General features: G+C 46.9%; 1 protein-coding gene across 1 annotated transcript in view; it reads right to left on the reverse strand.

The window, feature by feature from the left end:
* Positions 1 to 16,867, reverse strand: part of CA6 (carbonic anhydrase 6) — a 277,304-nt gene that overhangs the window by 4,611 nt on the left and 255,826 nt on the right. The window lies entirely within an intron of this gene.

Below are 16,867 nucleotides of genomic sequence, written 5' to 3' on the forward strand. Positions count from 1 at the left end.
AGGTTAATTGAACATTTGCAACAATGAGGATGGATATGACTGCATGTCACTTGTTGCCAGTCTGTCTGTCTGTCTTCTCTCTCAATCTCTAGTGCATGCAGCAAGAACAACTACTGCCTTTTCCCAGGTTAGGATGCAGCACAGGAAGACCCTGATCCTAATACGAAGGATAACTCCTTGCCACTCTTTATTCTGGAGTTGTCAAGCAGAAAAATCTCGTATTGACTTATCTAAAACAAGCACTGACCCAGCCAAATGTTTTAGAACTCGTAAAGATGCTAAATAGGCATTTGCCAGACATTTCAAATGCTCAGTTACCTAACCCGTTTGCCATCTATTTCAATCTGTTGGCATCCTGGGTCTGTGTTGGGGTGCTGGGGGAGTACTGGTATGAGTATGGGTAGGCAAATGCTGGGTTTTGTTTATATTGATTTCTTGGTGCAATGAGCCTGCATGAGTGGGTGAAGCATGCTAGGGTGAGCTGGAATAGGTGGGGGTGGAGCATGCTGGGATGAGAGGTTGATGGATGGAGAGAACTGGTATGAGCTTTTGAGGGGATCTAGAGTGAACTAGGGTGGGTGTCTGATGGTTGGGGCTGCTGAGTTGAGGTAGGACTGGTGTGAGCTAGCATGGGTAGGCAGCCAGTGGTGGGCTGAGTAAAGGTGGCTGGGTGGAGGGTTGGTATATGCAAGTGGTTTGCATTTTGAACACTCTGGTGAGCAACGGTGGTGTGATAGGGTGAGGTGGTGTATTTAGATGGGGTGGTGGGGTGAGGTTTGATGGGTGGTGCTGGTGAGCTGTGGTGGGTCATGAGGTGGATGAGATGATGTTATTGGGCGAGGTGTTGAGATGTGATGTATGGTGAGTGATGTTGAGTGGGGGTGGTATGGTGAAGCTATTTAGGTGGTGGTGTGGTGTGGGAGTGTGGGTGAGATTAGGTGGGTGAGGTGGTAGATGATGGGATGGGATGGGTTATGGGCTGGATGTGGTGAGGTGGAAGAAAGGTTGTTCGACTGGTGTGAGATGGTGAGGGTTGGGGTGAGGTGGAAGGGTTGATGATTGGGTGAGGAGCGGTGGCTGGGGGAAGATGGAGTGTGAGTGTGGGTCTTTCTGAGATGGCGGCATACGACTGGGTAGGTCGGATGGCTATGATAGTGGTATGAGGTTGGGTGCCAGAGTTGCTGGGGTGATGGGAAGCATTGGAATGAGGTTGGATGGATGAATTGCTGGGGAGGTGATTTGCTGGGGAGATATTGCATGAGTGAGTGAGGTGCTGGGTGAAGATGGGTAGACTAGGTGCTGAGTGAGATAGTGAGGTTGGGTGGGTAAGGATCTGTTAGCCCAGTGGCACATGACCCCCTCAAAGCTCCACAGAATATACCCAGGGTCCTCACACAGCTGGAGGGACTTCAGAGCAGTGGGCACATGTGAACATATCTGGTGGGAATGCCCTAAAATTGAGATATACTGGGTGGTTGTCCTTGAGGAAGCAGACCAAGTCCTAGGAATAAACTACAGGGGAAATAAGGGACTAGCGCTAATAGGTCTGGGGGGATCGCTGGACTCAATCAAGACCAAGGCGGGTCGCAAGCTATATGTAATTATGATGATGGCGGCGGCGTTGGTCCTGGCCCGCAAATGGAATACAAGAGAGCCCCCACAGGACCACAAATGGGTGGCAAAACCTTGGAGCCTATTAGCACTCGAGTGGCTCACGTACTCCATTCAAGGGGACCACACTAGATTTAATTCAGACTGGTCATCTCTACTGAAGTATTTGAAGTGGGGGAATGGATGTATGGAGCCCTCGGGCCATGGGGCCCTTGGGCATAGTAGAACGCCCTGGAGAAGGCGACCCTGGAGGGGACAAAAGAATGTGGCCAGTTGCACCTAGACGGACCCCCAGCAACGGCCTTACCACAGAAACTGAACACCCGGAGAACTGCCACACTTTCTGACTACTCTCGAACCAAGGGGATGGGAGGAGGGGAGGAGGGGTTCCATTCATGTTTGAATGTGTTAATGTTTATAAAAATGGCAATAAAAAGTTACATTTAAAAATGAAAACCTGAGGTGGTAGGGCATGTTGACTTGATGGACTGAGATGAACTGTGGTGAGGAGGTGGGTGAGGGTGGTGAGGTTGGGTGGTGGCATAAGATGATGGGGTGAGGTTTGGGTGAAGTAATGAGGATGGTTGTGCTGGGTGAGGTGGCCTTGTTGGGTGAGATTGGGTGAAGAACTGCTGGAGTTAGGTTCAGTGTGTTAGACGAGGGTCAGAAGTGAGGGTGGGTGGGATATGGCGCTGGGGGGAAAGATGGGTGAGGTGGTGGACGAGAGACCCTCGGGTGAGTTTGGGCAAGTTCTGTGGTGAAGTACTGGGTGAGACTGGTTTAAGTGAAGTGCTGGTTTGGGGATGGGTGGGGTGAGGTACTGAGTTGGGCGGTGGATGGTGTGGTGGGGTGAATTATTGGGTTGTGGCAGGGTGGTGTGATCAGATGCTGGGTGAATTGAATTGATGTTGAGGTTGGGTGCATGAGATGCTGAGGTGGTGGACGGTGCTGGGATGATGCTGTATGTCTGAGGTAGGGTGTGTGAGATGAGGTACTGAGGGGGTTAGATGCTGCGCGGAGCTGAGATGAGTGAGGTGGTGGAATGGGGTGAGTTGCTGCAGTGAGATTTGGGTAGTTTGGGTGGATGCTGTTAGGTCAGGTAGTGGTATGAGGCAGTGGGATAAAGTTGGTGTGTGTTTGGGGTTTTAGTGTGGGGTTTTAGTGTGAAGGTAGGTGGTGGGATGAGTTGTGTTGAGGTGATGTGGTTGTGTATGTTGGGTGAATTAAGATATTGAGGTGAGATTCTTGGGGTAAGGTGGCAGGGTGAGGGTGGGTAGGTGTGGGCGTTATGAGTGGGGTGAAGCTGGCTGGTGGAATCTGGTTAGGTGGGTGGATTCAGGTTAGGTGGGTGGCATGATGTGAGGTTTGACTAGCTGGGTGAGGTACTTAGGCGAGATTGAGTGGGTGGAGTATTGTGAAGTGCAGTTGGGGTTGGATGGGCGGGTGAGGTGCTAGAGGAATTTGTGTGAATGGGTTACTTGAGGTGCTGCAGCAATAGGCGTTGTGTGCTAGGTTGGGAAATGTATTGGAGTGAGAGTGGGTAGACAGGATGGTGTGCTGAGGTTTGGTTGATGGAGTCAGATGCTGGGATATGTTTGCGAGCTGGTGGAGGAGCTGAAGCGCTCGGGTGATATCGTAGGATTGCGTTGAAGTGCTGGGTGATATCATGGGCAGGTTTGGTAGGTGATGTGGGTGGCCTAAACCTATGTGGTGAGACTGGGTGGGTGTACTGGATGGCTGTTCTGGGTTTGTTGAGGCAAAAGGGTGAGATGTAAGGCGAATTGTAGGGTAACGTGGCATATTTGGGTGGGTGTTATTCTTATTGGGGTGAAGTATGATTGTGGAGTGATGCTGGAGGGGATGGCAGGGTGAAATACTGAGGTAAAGGAATGAGTTGGATGTGTGAGATGCTGAGTGATGTGAGTTGTTGGGATGAAGGTGGGTGGCCGAAGTACTAGGGGTGAGGTGAACTGTTACCTTTTGAGGTGGGGTGAGTGGGTTGAGGCTAAGTGGTGGAGTGAGATTAGGGTCAGGTTGGGTGGTCATGTGAGGTGGTGTGATGGGGTAGCTGGGTGATGTGGTTGGACTGAGATAGTGCTGGTGTGGATGGGTTGATGTGAGTTTGGGTGGGGGGCAGTGCCTATGCGAGGTTATGTTGTGATGAAGTGAATGTCCGCTTTCATGTTTGACTCAATGCACACTTGTCACAAATGATACAATAGTCAGTCACAGTAGTCATATGCACTTTTATTTAGATGCTGTGTTTGTTTACTGTATGTTTTCTTTGGAGTTGGTTTGGGCCTTAACTGGTGTAATTCAGAGTGTTAGGGTGATCCATGGCCAAGATGGAGGAAAAGACCTGGACTCCTGATTGGCTGTAAAATGGACAAAGGGTTTAGGTGGACATTTTAAACTGCCTTTCAATAAGTTCATGTCATCTGAGTAGGTTCTGTCTTTGTGAGCTCCAGTTTTGTAGGCCAGGAAAATCTTAAGAAGAAGAATAAAATGCAGCAGGAAGTTGAAGAGACCAATTTAAGTCCCCCGGAATTAAACTGGAGAAAATAGAGACTTTGCCCTTACTATTCAGCTAAGTAGAGATTAGTTGTATGCATGACTCGTGTTAGAAATATTGTCAACAGTCTTCAGGTTACCTTCATTGAACTGTGGATCGAGTGTGGGTCAAGTGTGGCAAGTGTTACTGCAGTTAAGCAGTTCCTGCGTGGGGAGAGACGATCGGTTTATCCATGTGGATTGCCTCTAACTGGCAGCCTCAAACTGCTCTAAATTCTCCAGTTTTGCCTCGGAGCCTCGGCTGGGCAATTCAAGCCTGACTGCTCTTGGCATTTAAAAAACAAAAAGAGTGCAAAGTGCACAAAGATCCAGTGTGGGTCAAGTGTGGCAAGTGTTACTGCAGATTAACAGTTGGGAGGTTTGGACAGCGTGGAAAGTGATTGCTGCTCAAGAAAGTATGCTGGCCCGGCATCAAGTGCATACGCCAAGGTCTCAGTGAGGTAAGCAAAAAGAAACTTTGCCTGATGAGAGTTGAAGGCAATTTGCCTCAGACGGAGCCACACTTATAAGTACTCTCCTAGTAAACTTTATGTATGATCTACGGGAGTATGAGGATGAATGGTAAATTTAGTTACAGCGAAGAACTTGTAGAGATTGATCGCGCCCTACCCCTTCCTGAGTCGCCCGAGTCCGGCCCATGTGCTCAGTTACCTGCAACTGCCATAATGGACGCAGGAGATGCATCAGCAAAAAAATCCTACAATGATTACCTCTGTTTTCTCAGCGGCCAACAATCGCATAACCTCTCCAGTGGTGTGCAGCACATCTAGCAATACACAGTGGGTGCCGCCTCTAATTTAGCTCCCCGCACTCCTCACTCCTTAGCTGAATCTATTCAGCAGGACAGCTTGAGTCACGGTGTGGAGGGAGAGAATGATTCCTACTTGGACACCCACCGCTATTCATAGACTATTCTTTCTATGATAGTGAAAGCTCCTTTTTCTGATTCTCCTGGTCCCTCCCCCTAATTGGACTTTCCTTTATTACTACATCAGCCCTAGAACATGGACACCAACCACTCAGCAATGTTGCCCGTAAACGTAGTAATCACTTCAATGGTGTCCCTTTATGAAAACATAAGGGATGAAGTAAAAATCACTTCCATCCACCTGGAAGGAATAAAAAGAAAGCTCGATAACTTGGAGTAATCCAGAGACTTAAGTAAAGAATATTGTAACAAGGAGGACGCAAGATCTTGAACCCTCCATAAATCAGGCAGAAGGAGATATCAATACTCCACTGAATCAGGTGATAGAACCGACTCTTGGTATTCCTTTAACTTTGGGCAGTTTAACAGGGAATTTAATAACAGACATTTGCCCAACGTGCACTGCATCCCTGAACATGTCCCATGCAATCGAATCTCTGATAATAAATAAGAATGACTCCAGAATCCCTAATACCACAACCATGGTCACGAGGTTACCTGCTCCAGCCTCTCAAAAGATTATAGTTGTTTCCTTTTGAGCTGAAATAATTAACATTAAAAAACGGAGAGGGACAAGGCAGCAGACCAAGAAAGCAAAGAACACAAAGGCCCCCAAAAAGAATGATTTTAAAACGACTTCTATCTTTGATGTCAAAAACAACAGCAGGAATAATAATTTACCATCAATGTTCCAGGCCACTCGGGACACTGAATCTCAAACAGGGGAGGAAGAGGAGTACAGCCAGGTAGAGTTAGTAACTCCAAACCACAAAATTGGAACTAATGCTGACAATAGTACCCCTACAGTGGTATTTGACACTATTGTCCAAGCCGCTTGCCTCTCAAGGAATGAATCAATGGATTCCGGAGCGACAACTAGTTGGACTGACCCAATGAGAGAGATCTGAGAACAAACATTATTTGTATTTGTATTTTATTATTTATATAGAGCTTTACAGCATAACAACCAAAATACATTAAACGTAGAACATAGAAGCAATAAAAGAAACATGATTCAAACCAGAAAAACAGCATGTAGAACAATTTGCATTTGGGAAGGAAGAGAAGAGGAGAGGTATGGAAAGGAAGAAAGGGAAAGGGGAGAGGAGTAGAGGGAGTAAAAGGGAGGGTGGAAGTCAAAGGGGGGGAGACAGGAAGAGATAAAGGAACAGGAAGGTGGAGTGAGGAGGAGAAAGAAGAGGAGGAAGGGGAGAGGAGTCAGGGAGGGGGGTGAAGAAGGAGTGTTTTTAAGGAGGAACGGAAGGAGGAATAGGTGAAGATGGAGCGGATAGAAAAAGGGAGCGAGTTCCAATGTAAGGGGGCAAGGAGTTGGAAGGTTATCATCTGCAATGGGTCAGAAGGGGAAATCTGTGGTATACAGTGTACTAAGTGGCACTGCCTCTCTACGTGCCTCTCACGTAGATCAAACAACAAAGGGGCCGAAAGCGGAGGCCCCACTAATTTCGTGGACACCTTTGTAGCACAGCAAACGGAAAATAGCAGTGGAGACAGAGTTAAGAGAGAAGACCCCCATAAGATAGTAAACTACTACCCCCATTGTCTCTCATTGGAGTGCATGTTTAAGGAGAGGAGGCACTTGGTGCTCAATAGAAATCCCCTAACTTCGGGCCATTGTCCTAAAAGGACATAGCCTCCCTCCAGCACTTCTTCATCCTTCACCCTCTCCCTACACCATCCCTTGTCCTCATCATTCCCCTCCCCGTGCACTTCTTGATACTGCACTTGCACGATCCGAATGTCACATGGCCTAGTAGGACCGTTATTATAGTTTCTCCTCTGTTAACCCCACCCCTATTTTTTGTCTTTTGGAGCCTAGAAACACTTTCTGATGTATAATAAATCAATAAATTCAAATAGTGCTGCTTAAATTCACACATGAATCAAGAACTGACTTTGTTGCTATTACAAGGACGGAGGTAAGGGTTAACGGTCACCGTTAATGGCAACAGTGACCGTTAACCCTTACCGCCGTACTACGAGGTCCCTTAGCGGGTTCATGCTTTAACGCCTGCTTTTTGCAGGCGTTAAAAACCAACCCGCTAAGGGACCTTGGAGCTAATTACGGCACCGCAAAATTGCGGTGCCGTAATTAGCGCCTTCCCCATTCCCATAGAGCCCTATGGGGCAGAAATGGGAATGGGGAAGGGCAATGGCGGAAGGGGGATTTACCGCCCCACCGACCTTGGAATGGGGCGGTAAATCCCCTTACCGCCAAGGCGGTGCCGGTAATTTACCGGCATGGTCCAGGGTGCTAATAGCACCCTGGATCACCGCCTTCCGTGTAATGAGGCCCATTGTCTCTAGAATAATCTACGTGGTTATACTGAATGAGGCCACCCAATTATGCACCATGGGCTTTGATATTCAAACGTACAGGCCTATAGAAAGGCCTAGTAAAAGAAGTTTAAATTACCTGCAGGTAAAACCAGACATCCAGGATTTAAACATCTCTGTGAATGTTGAGGGCTATGCTGTTGATGTACAAATCTGTACTCACATCTGGGAGTAATGACTGGGCATGGCTGTCAGGTGTGTTGAATTCCTCTTCCTAAGCCTCTGATTCTTATCCCAGCCATCTCTAGCCAGGGGAGGAACTTAGGGTGGCATCCTGGAACTGTCATCCACAGGCGTCCCGACTGGCGGATTCTTCCGCATTGGAGTTTGAGACATAGAGGTAGGAGGTTCTAGTCCCTCCTTTGCGTCTATACCGTGATCCTCCCTGGTAACGCGGAGCCGCTGGGAGTATATCTTTCCTCGCTACCCAGCGGTCCCTGCGTTGCAACTACCACGGAAGCTCTCGTTCTTCCGGGTTCCTTCGCTCCTGTCGGTCGTTGTCCTTGTTTACTCTCGCTCTCGCTCTTAGCGGAATTCCCTGTCACTTACCTTGCTCTCTCCTCCAGTTTTCTATGCTCGCTGCCTTTCGACGGTTCCTGGTCTCTGTGGTTGCGGCCCCGTCCTTGTGGATAGGTGCCGCCCCTTTTTTCTTCGTTTCCCTCTTCTTTCCCTGTTTCTTTGCGGGAACCTCTTTCTGTTGCTTATCTTACCGCTGGCCTTCCACCCTCTGGTTGTCTTGGCTGGTGGGTGTTTTCCTTTGGCTCTCCACTCCTACGTTGCAGAACTCTCCTGCTTCCCGGCAGTATTGGTTACAGAGATACCAGATGGATCCTGTGCAAGATCTTCCTCCGGCTCACCTGGAATCCCATTTCTCCGTTGGGACACACCTTCCTTGCTGCGGACCATAGGAGACACAAGGGTTTTTCCCCATTTGTTTTTTTTTCCCTCATTCCGGCTTGATTCCGGGAGGGGGGCCCTCGGACAGCTGTTTGCCTCAGCGGTCACGGTGGCCTCCCTCCGTGACAAGCAAGCTCATTGGAAAAAGGAGAGAGATTACCTGACTCAAAGGCATCTGCAGGACCCCGACAGCAATTCCGGCAGTTCAGGTGAGGAGAGCTCGACAGAGGGGGGAGAGAAGGGAAGCCAGGCACTTAACCTGTCACAGGAACACTCGATGACACAAGGCGTTGACCACTAACCCTGAAATGGTGGAAGACCAAAACAAATTAGATATTTTAATGATACAAAAAAACCTGGTTATTACACCTTCCATTAGTATATGATTTTAAGATTGACTTTCAGTTGGTGAAAAAGAACTTCAAGAGTAGGCCCTATGGCAGGTAAATGACTGCAGTAAAATCTGGAACACAACTAAAATGTTGTAGTACTTCTGAAATTCAGACAGGGGCAATGGCCTCCGAACTAATGTTGCAAACCGTTTCTCGATCCTTTCCAGTCTTGGTAATAAATATATACTGGCATGAGGGTGTGGGACGCCTTAATAAATTCCTTGAGAAACTCCATAAGTTTATAGTAAGTTGAAAAGCGAGATCAGCCAATGTTGGAATTCTGGTAGCAGGAGATTTTAACTCCCTATGTCCTGCCTAGGGGGTACTGGATGATTAGTTTAACACCACCGTCATCCCCTTTGGATCTTCTCCTGAATATAGAAACGGGGAACCGTGGGCATCCTCCCTTGGCTCGCTTGGTTTGTTAAGAATTGATGATGGTAACTTGGAGGGGGATGAAAAGCTGTGTCCTATGTGGTTAAGAGGCGGCAGTTTTGGACTACACGTATGTTGAGGCCATGTTATACTCTCTGTGCCTGTGTTTTGCGGTTGATCAAGCCTTGACTAGCGATCATAGGATCCTCATGGCAGAATTTGAGCAGGGACGGGTTGTGGCAACACAGGATGGCCCAATTAATTTGGTAACCAACCAGGGAGGATATCGCTTAAAGTGGAATCCAGCTAATTTGGAGAAATTGAACACCAAACTTTTAGGAATATTTGAGAACTCCTCAGAAGAATGGAGGAAAGATATATTTTCGGTAGACAAATTTCATCCCTTCTTGGGTACTACCATTGATAGATGAATTAACCACAGAGCGCCTGGATCTAAAAAATCTAAAATATACCACTTACATCCCTTTGACCCCCAAACAAAGGAAAGGAAAGGCTTGCTTAAAACACAATGCAGAAACATCAAAAAAGAGCTTTTCTCTCACCTGTGGATGGTATTCGAAATTCAAAAGGTAAAGCAATCCTATAAAATCTGGATTAGGAATCACAGGGCCCTGCAAAACCAAAGGGAGGGTGAACTGATGTTGAATGTCTTATTAACAAAGGACTATGCAAAATCGTGGTCCTTATTAATTCGTTGGGCTCACTTGTCCTCCTACAACTGAATCCGATCTCAGAATATGAATGGGAGAAACATTTTCTTTCTATCTATGCTGTAATAGAGTGTGCTCTTACTACTAATTTCGTATCAGAATCAGGGCCAAGGGAATCTATCTAAAAGTTGATCTTGGATGAGAGAATGCAAAGACATACTGACTAGCATTTAAAAAAGTGAGCCTTTCTAGAGAGTGGGGTCCCAACAGATTAACCAAGTTGGTCTTTAAATGACGGTGAATCAACCAATGCTATCCACTCTCCTAGGTGGTGCCCATCCACAAGTGCGGTCCAAGATCGGACCCTAAAAATGACCGCCCTATCATGGTGATGGACGCGGATAGTAAAATCTTTGCGTCCATCATCCTGAAACATCTTACTGATTGGGCCAAGAGTGTAGGAAAACTTTGATAGTTCCAAACTGGTTTTCGAAAGGAGCAGGGTGCCTAACTGAATGGTCTCCTGATTAGAAGCTTACAGGACCAGACTTGGGGCCTCATCACGACTTCGGCGGTAACCCTTAAATCCGGCGGTAGCGCTATTACCGCCGGATTTAAGGGTCCTCCAAAGCAGAACTTCGGCAGATTTCTCACCAGCTCTGAGCTGGGGGGAAATCCGCCGAAAATTCGCGCTATTACCGCCGGCAGGAAATCCGCCGGCGGTATTAGCGCGAAATTTCCCCATTGAGCCCAATGGGGAATGGGGCATTCCCGTATGGGCTCAATGGGGAATGGGGATTGACATTACCGTCGAACTCCTGATCCGGCGCTATTAGCGCCAGGGAGTTCGGCGGTAGGGCTAATACCTCCCACGCTAATAGCGTTACCGTTACCGCCCAAGTCGTGATGAGGCCCTTAGGGCCTCATCACGACTTCGGCAGTAACCCTTAAATCCGGTGGTAGCGCTATTACCGCCGGATTTAAGGGTCCGCCAAAGCAGGACTTCGGCGGATTTCTCCCCAGCTCTGAGCTGGGGGGAAATCCGCCGAAAATTCACGCTATTACCGCCGGCGGGAAATCCGCCGGCGGTATTAGTGCGAAATTTCCCCATTGAGCCCAATGGGGAATGGGGCATTCCCAAATGGGCTCAATGGGGAATGGGGATTGACATTACCGCCGAACTCGTGATCCGGCGCTATTAGCACCGGGGAGTTCGGCGGTAGGGCTAATACCATATAGGTTCTGGTCAAAACTTCGCTCTTCGGGTGTTTCCTCTACCCTTCTAAACATACTTGTGGGTTTACACAACCATTCAAACATTCAGGAGTATTTGGCCAAAGAAGCATACGCCCCACCTAAATTGGATAATGTAAAATACATCTGCAAAGCGTATGGTGATGATTTCATTCTTTTTGATAGAACACCCATCGGCCTTGTAGGGAAGACATGGTATCACAAGTATGACAGTGACACAATGGATACCATTTGTAAAACCTGTATTGATAATGTTGGCATTGGATAAACTCCAAATTTGCCCTATAACTAAGATGGGAGTAATCTCAACCATCAAACGTTAAACAAAACCGTCCTAGTGGCGTCCATCAAATCAAAATGGCCTATGCCAGCAAAACCTAATGCCTGCCCTATTTCTTTTACAAAAAAGTGTAAAAGGAGAAATGTATGCAGAAGGAAATTAAACAGTTCTCAAAAGAATAAAGGTAGTTGTACCAGCTCTCCTCCTCACGTTGCACCTCACGGAGTAAGGCTGTCCCTGTAGGCAGGATGACACACTCTGGCTCGGTTTCTTACTCTCTTAGCAGTTTCAACCCGTGGATTGAGGCCCGCCTGGCCTTCCACGTAAATGTCTTTTCCTCGACTTTCCAAAACTGTATTTCCAACGGAAAGTTCACAAAGGTCCCCCTCTGCCGGGCTGAGACCTTACAGCACAAAGTTCATGAAACTTTAAACAATGTACCTTTAACAGAGACTTTCAAATGGGCTACTTCCTTTTACCGGACCCCTCTGTTACTTAGAATCGCTGATCTTACAGCTGCTTTTCACTTCAAAGTTCATTAACAGGTCTGTCTTTCTTCGCGTCTCATTTACACTTGCGCAGCCTTCGCTTGTGATATGATGTTGCTACTTCATTCACTTTAACACACACAGATCTCTCAAGTCGCTTGCCAACTCACTGGCTGTGTGTGCTTCTTTCTTGTTTTGCTATTTTCAATTCACAAGTCAAGGTTAGTACCACAGGCTTGGCCTCGCCTCCCCAACTTTGCCGTTCACCTGGAAGGGTCGCTTGCGTCCTTGGAATCCAATGCAATCTTCACTTATGGGATCTGACCTTCTCCACGTGTCTTTTGCAGTCTGTCGGAGGCAATGGCCTACAGTAGGGAACCCCTGGGGTTTTCGGCCCGCTGCTCTCGTCCCTTCATCCGTTGCTCTGCTCCATTAGGTGTGCCCTCATCCCGGAAGTTCTGCTTGTGTCCCGCCTTGCTCAGAGTGTGTCTTTAGGTGTTGCCTTTTATTCGTGCGAGGAAAGCTAACTGGTATCAGGTGTAAGCACTTAGTGTAAAGTCCCTGACATTGGCTGACCCGATTAACGGGTCATGTCCAGTACGATGTGAGGGTGTTAGTCTGGTTACTCTGTCATCCTCTTGCTCGGCCCAGTGTTTGTGTAAAAAGGGGGCGGGGAGAGTTGGGACTTCGAGATATCCCACAAAATAGGATGGGGTAGATGAACAAAAAAGGGGGGAGTACCGCATCTCACCATCGGCTGTCTCACCCCGACTCCCCGAAGACCCCTCAACCAGGTGATCCTCCCGCACTTGTCCACCCCCAGGGTCTGGATCCAAAGGCGATGGCTGTGCCCTGGCCACCCGAGAGAGAGATCCTTGGGGACCAGCAGGTGAGACACCCTCTCATTTCTCACAGCCTACAGAGACTAATCACCTCCTTCTCAAGGTACGCACGAGAGAACACTCTCAGTATTAATTCTAACAAAAGTCTGAGATTCACAAAGTCCAACAGACACGTAAGATTTGCATGGTTTCTGGATAAAGCTAAATTGGAGGTTTGTTGAAACATGATCTACCTGAGTTTTCTAATCTTGGACAAGCCAAATAAAGCTCATGTAAAAGAGTTTGTTAGATGTAAAGCCACTGCACTCACTGGCCAGATGCAAAGAATGTATCTTAAATATGGCAATTCGAGCCCTTGGACACATTGGTGTGTAGTAATTCAGGTCAATGGGAGGCCATGATATCGAGGAAGGTCTTCCACATCCCAAACAACATGCCACCATCCGCAATAAGATACAAACTTGGTTTGAAGTCATTAAAGGCTAGTATGGAATGGCGAATGTTGGCACTCTATCCTAGAGTGCTTAATCCTCCAAAAGACTCCATGTTTGAGGACTTTAATCAATTTCTGAGGGAAATTAGCATCCAAGCTGCAAACAACTTGGTGGCAACCTGCAACAAACTGCTTAGCAAACTAGGATTGATGCAGGAAAATCTACTGGTCATCCCAGCCAATTTCAAATATCGTTTGTATCAGAGGTATTGGATAGAGATTTTGGAATCCATGCATAAACCGATCAGATAGCAAAGCGAGTAGAGCGCTCGCATTTGACATCCGTGCAGAGCCTGCCAACGCAGGTTTGAATCCCGGCAGGGCCAAACTTAGCCTTTCATCCTTCCGAGGTCGATAAATGAGCACCACACACCATGGGAAATAAGCAGCGCTTAGATGCCTGAGGGTTCGTAGCGCTATATAAAATGCAAAGAAAAACAAAGAAAATAATTACCTCTCACTTTCCATCTACATTCCGAGCATAAACCAATGGGTACTGTGGCATCTTACTTAAACCTATATTCATGTGCCCAGGTGAGAAATGGCTATATATGCTTTCGATTTAACATTCATCTCTCTAGGCAAGTTTTGGCGCGCAAAGGTCTTATCTCAAGGGATGATGTGCACTGCAGAAACTAATGACAGGAATGAAACTGAAACTCTGCAGCACACATTTGTCTTCTGTATAGCGTTAATAATTCCTCATACTCCACTTCAAGAAACACGTTTTTCGATGTGATTCAATTGACACTGAAAACGTATGATTTAGATTTTATTTATTTATTTATTTACTTATTTCAAATTTGTAAAGCGCACTAGCAGCCCAAAGGCATTGAGGCGCTGTTGCAAGAAAATGTCTTAGTTACAAGGATGACGCTTTAAGCTTTGACGCTTTCGTCAGGGTTACAATGAGCGTATAGCCTTACATTGTGAAAAGTAGATGGTTGCATAGGCGGTTACAGGTTACATTTATCAACAGTTCCACTGAAATTATACCTCATGGTGAGTAGAAGCATACAGCACAGGTATCGTTAAACAAACAGCTGAGTTATTATAGCTTTCCTGAAGGCTATGTGTGAGTTTATGATTCTGAGTTGGGTTGCAAGTGAGTCCCAGTGGGTCGCTGCCATGTCCGGGAAGCTAGAGCCTCCTGTACAAAACCTCATGGTCTTAGGAATGGTGATTCGTTTGGTGTACGTGGTTCTGGTGGGTCTGTCTGCGATTGGTGTGGCGATTGTCTGTTATAAGTACAGGCGGGCAGTGTTGTAGATACGTTTGTGCCTGAAAGCGAGAGTTTTAAAGATGATACGCTCTTTGATGGTAAGCCAATGAACTTGTTTCCTAGATGCTGAGATGTGGTCCCTTTTGGATATGCCAGTGGCGGCCCAGAGGGTGTTATTTTGGACAGTCTGGAGTTTACTGATGTTTTTCGAGGGAGTGCCTGCTAGGAGGGCGTTACAATAAAAAAGCCAAGACCCGATTATTGCTCTTGCTATGGTGAGGCAGTTCTGCACTGAGAGGAAGGGTCTTGCTGCACTGAGCAGTTTGGAGTGGTAGGCGCAGCAGACGCTATGGCGTTGACCTGTCTGACCATTGAGAGGGTGGAGTCCAAGTAGACCCCCAAGGTTTTGAGCACTTGAGAGATGGGTATTAGAGTGGTGTCGATCATGAAGGAGCTATACTGTTTGTCGATCTTCTTTATGGTTGTAGGTGATGCGATCAGTAGTAGTTTGTTTTTTCACCGTTAAGGCACAACCAGTTTTCTGCCATCCACATCTGAATAGTAGAGTAGATAGAGTTGAGGGCTTCCATGTCTAATTCATAGTCACCGGTGCGGGGGATGAGGACCTGCGTGTCATCAGCATAGTTTTTATATGTGATGCCTAACGCGTCCAGGATGTTAAATAGTGGCCTCGTGAACAGGTTGTAAAGGGTGGGTGAGATGCAAGAGCTCTGTGGGACTCCGCATTTGATGAGGCTCGGGTGGGTGCAAGCTTGGTTAGAAAAAACATTCATGACTCTTTTCTGGAGAAAGGGGGTGATCCAAGCTGTGGCCATGTGGGGAGAAATTGGTGGCGGAAGAGAGATGGTGGCAAAGGGTGTTGTGGTCCACCAAATCAAAAGCTGCTGATATGTCCACGAGCAGAAGGAGGTCTGGTTTGCACGAGTCTCTGAAATCATCCATTTGATTTTTGAGGTCTAATAGTGCAGTTTCAGTACCGTGGCCAGGATGGAAGCCTGACTGGCTTATTAGCTTATTAGCCCAGAGAAATTCTTGGACTTGCAAATAGGCTGCTTTGTCAAGGATCTTTAAGAGTAAAGGGACTGTGGTAATAGGTCTGTAGTTTCCTGGGATGGTTGGGTCTAGCGCGGGTTTCTTCAGGAGAGGGCGTACCCAAGCATCCTTGAGGCAGGTTGGGACCTGGCCTGTTGTGAAGCAGGCATTGATAAAGGCTGTAAGGAAAGGGGCATGGGTGGTGGCGCATTCTTTGATGAGTTGAGCAGGGAAGGCATCCCCTTTACAATAGTAGGATTTGATGGATTTAAGGAGGGCAATAACTTCTTGTTCGTTCATTTCCTTGAAGGAGAAGAGGGGGTGGGAGGAGTTACAGACGGTGAGCAGGGAGAGATACTGTGGAGATTGGATATTTGGTGACTGAGGGCCTGTTGGTGGGCGAGGATTTTGTTTTGAAGGGTGTTGAGCTTGTGAAGCATGGCAGCTTGAATGCTATTGCACCAGTCTTCGTCTTTGGTGAGAGCCGCCGTGGTAGGAGTGGGTGTTTCCAGCTCCCCGAAGATGGCAAAGATCTCTTTAGTGTCTGATTTTGCATTAGCTATCCTGGTGTTAGATTAATGGGTCATTCCCTGACATCAGTGGTGGTAGCGGTTGTTGGTTTTTTTAATCATATAAAATTGGGAACGCAAACTGATAAAATTCTGTAATGAATAGGTTGGGTTTAATGATTTGTTTTTAGATTTATGAACTATATTGATATACGTAATTCTATTAAGGAAAGTTAGGTGGAAACAGGTGATGAAATTAGTTTTGTAGAAATTGCTGTCTTAATTTGGTATTTCATATTTTTTATGTGGTTTATAAATCTTGTTTTAAAAAAGAAAGTTGAAATAATAATGGTTTCCTTCCTAACTTTCTTTTCCTTTTAGTATTCTGTTTTTCATTTTCTCTTATGGTAAAAGTTTGAAATGTAATTTAGCCAGATGCTAATAAAATAAATAACAAATAAATAATTGAACTGTACTTTTCAAGTGTGAGTGTAGACGTGAAGAAAAAAGGCTTCTGGAACCAGTGAGGATGATTTTCTATGCGCGCAAATAAATTAGAGGAAGGGACTTAGTTACGAGCGAGTAAGCTCAGGAGGAAGATTGCCGTGGGTCCTGACAGCGTAGTTCCCTTTTCGGAAACCCGATGCATCCTCGCGTGGTGAGCATGGTTCTGAGAAGAACATAGGGAGTCTCCAGCGGTGCGGTCGGTGCAGCAGTGTGGAGCTCCAGGTGAGAGCACGGAGAGGGAGCTGAGGTGAAATTGGGTGCTTGAGGTGAAATGTTGGTGTGAGGTTTGGGTATAGTAAGGTACTGGGTGCAGTGGGGTTGAGTTGTGTAAGGTGGGGGAAAAAGTGAAGTGGTAGGGTTAGTTTGGGAGGCTGGTGTGAGTTGAGATTCAGTGGGAGAGCTACTAGGATGAGATCGAA

This window comes from Ambystoma mexicanum, chromosome 8 (assembly GCF_040938575.1).
Source record: "Ambystoma mexicanum isolate Mex_15411 chromosome 8, UKY_AmexF1_1, whole genome shotgun sequence".
Classification (NCBI taxonomy): Eukaryota; Metazoa; Chordata; class Amphibia; order Caudata; family Ambystomatidae; genus Ambystoma; species Ambystoma mexicanum.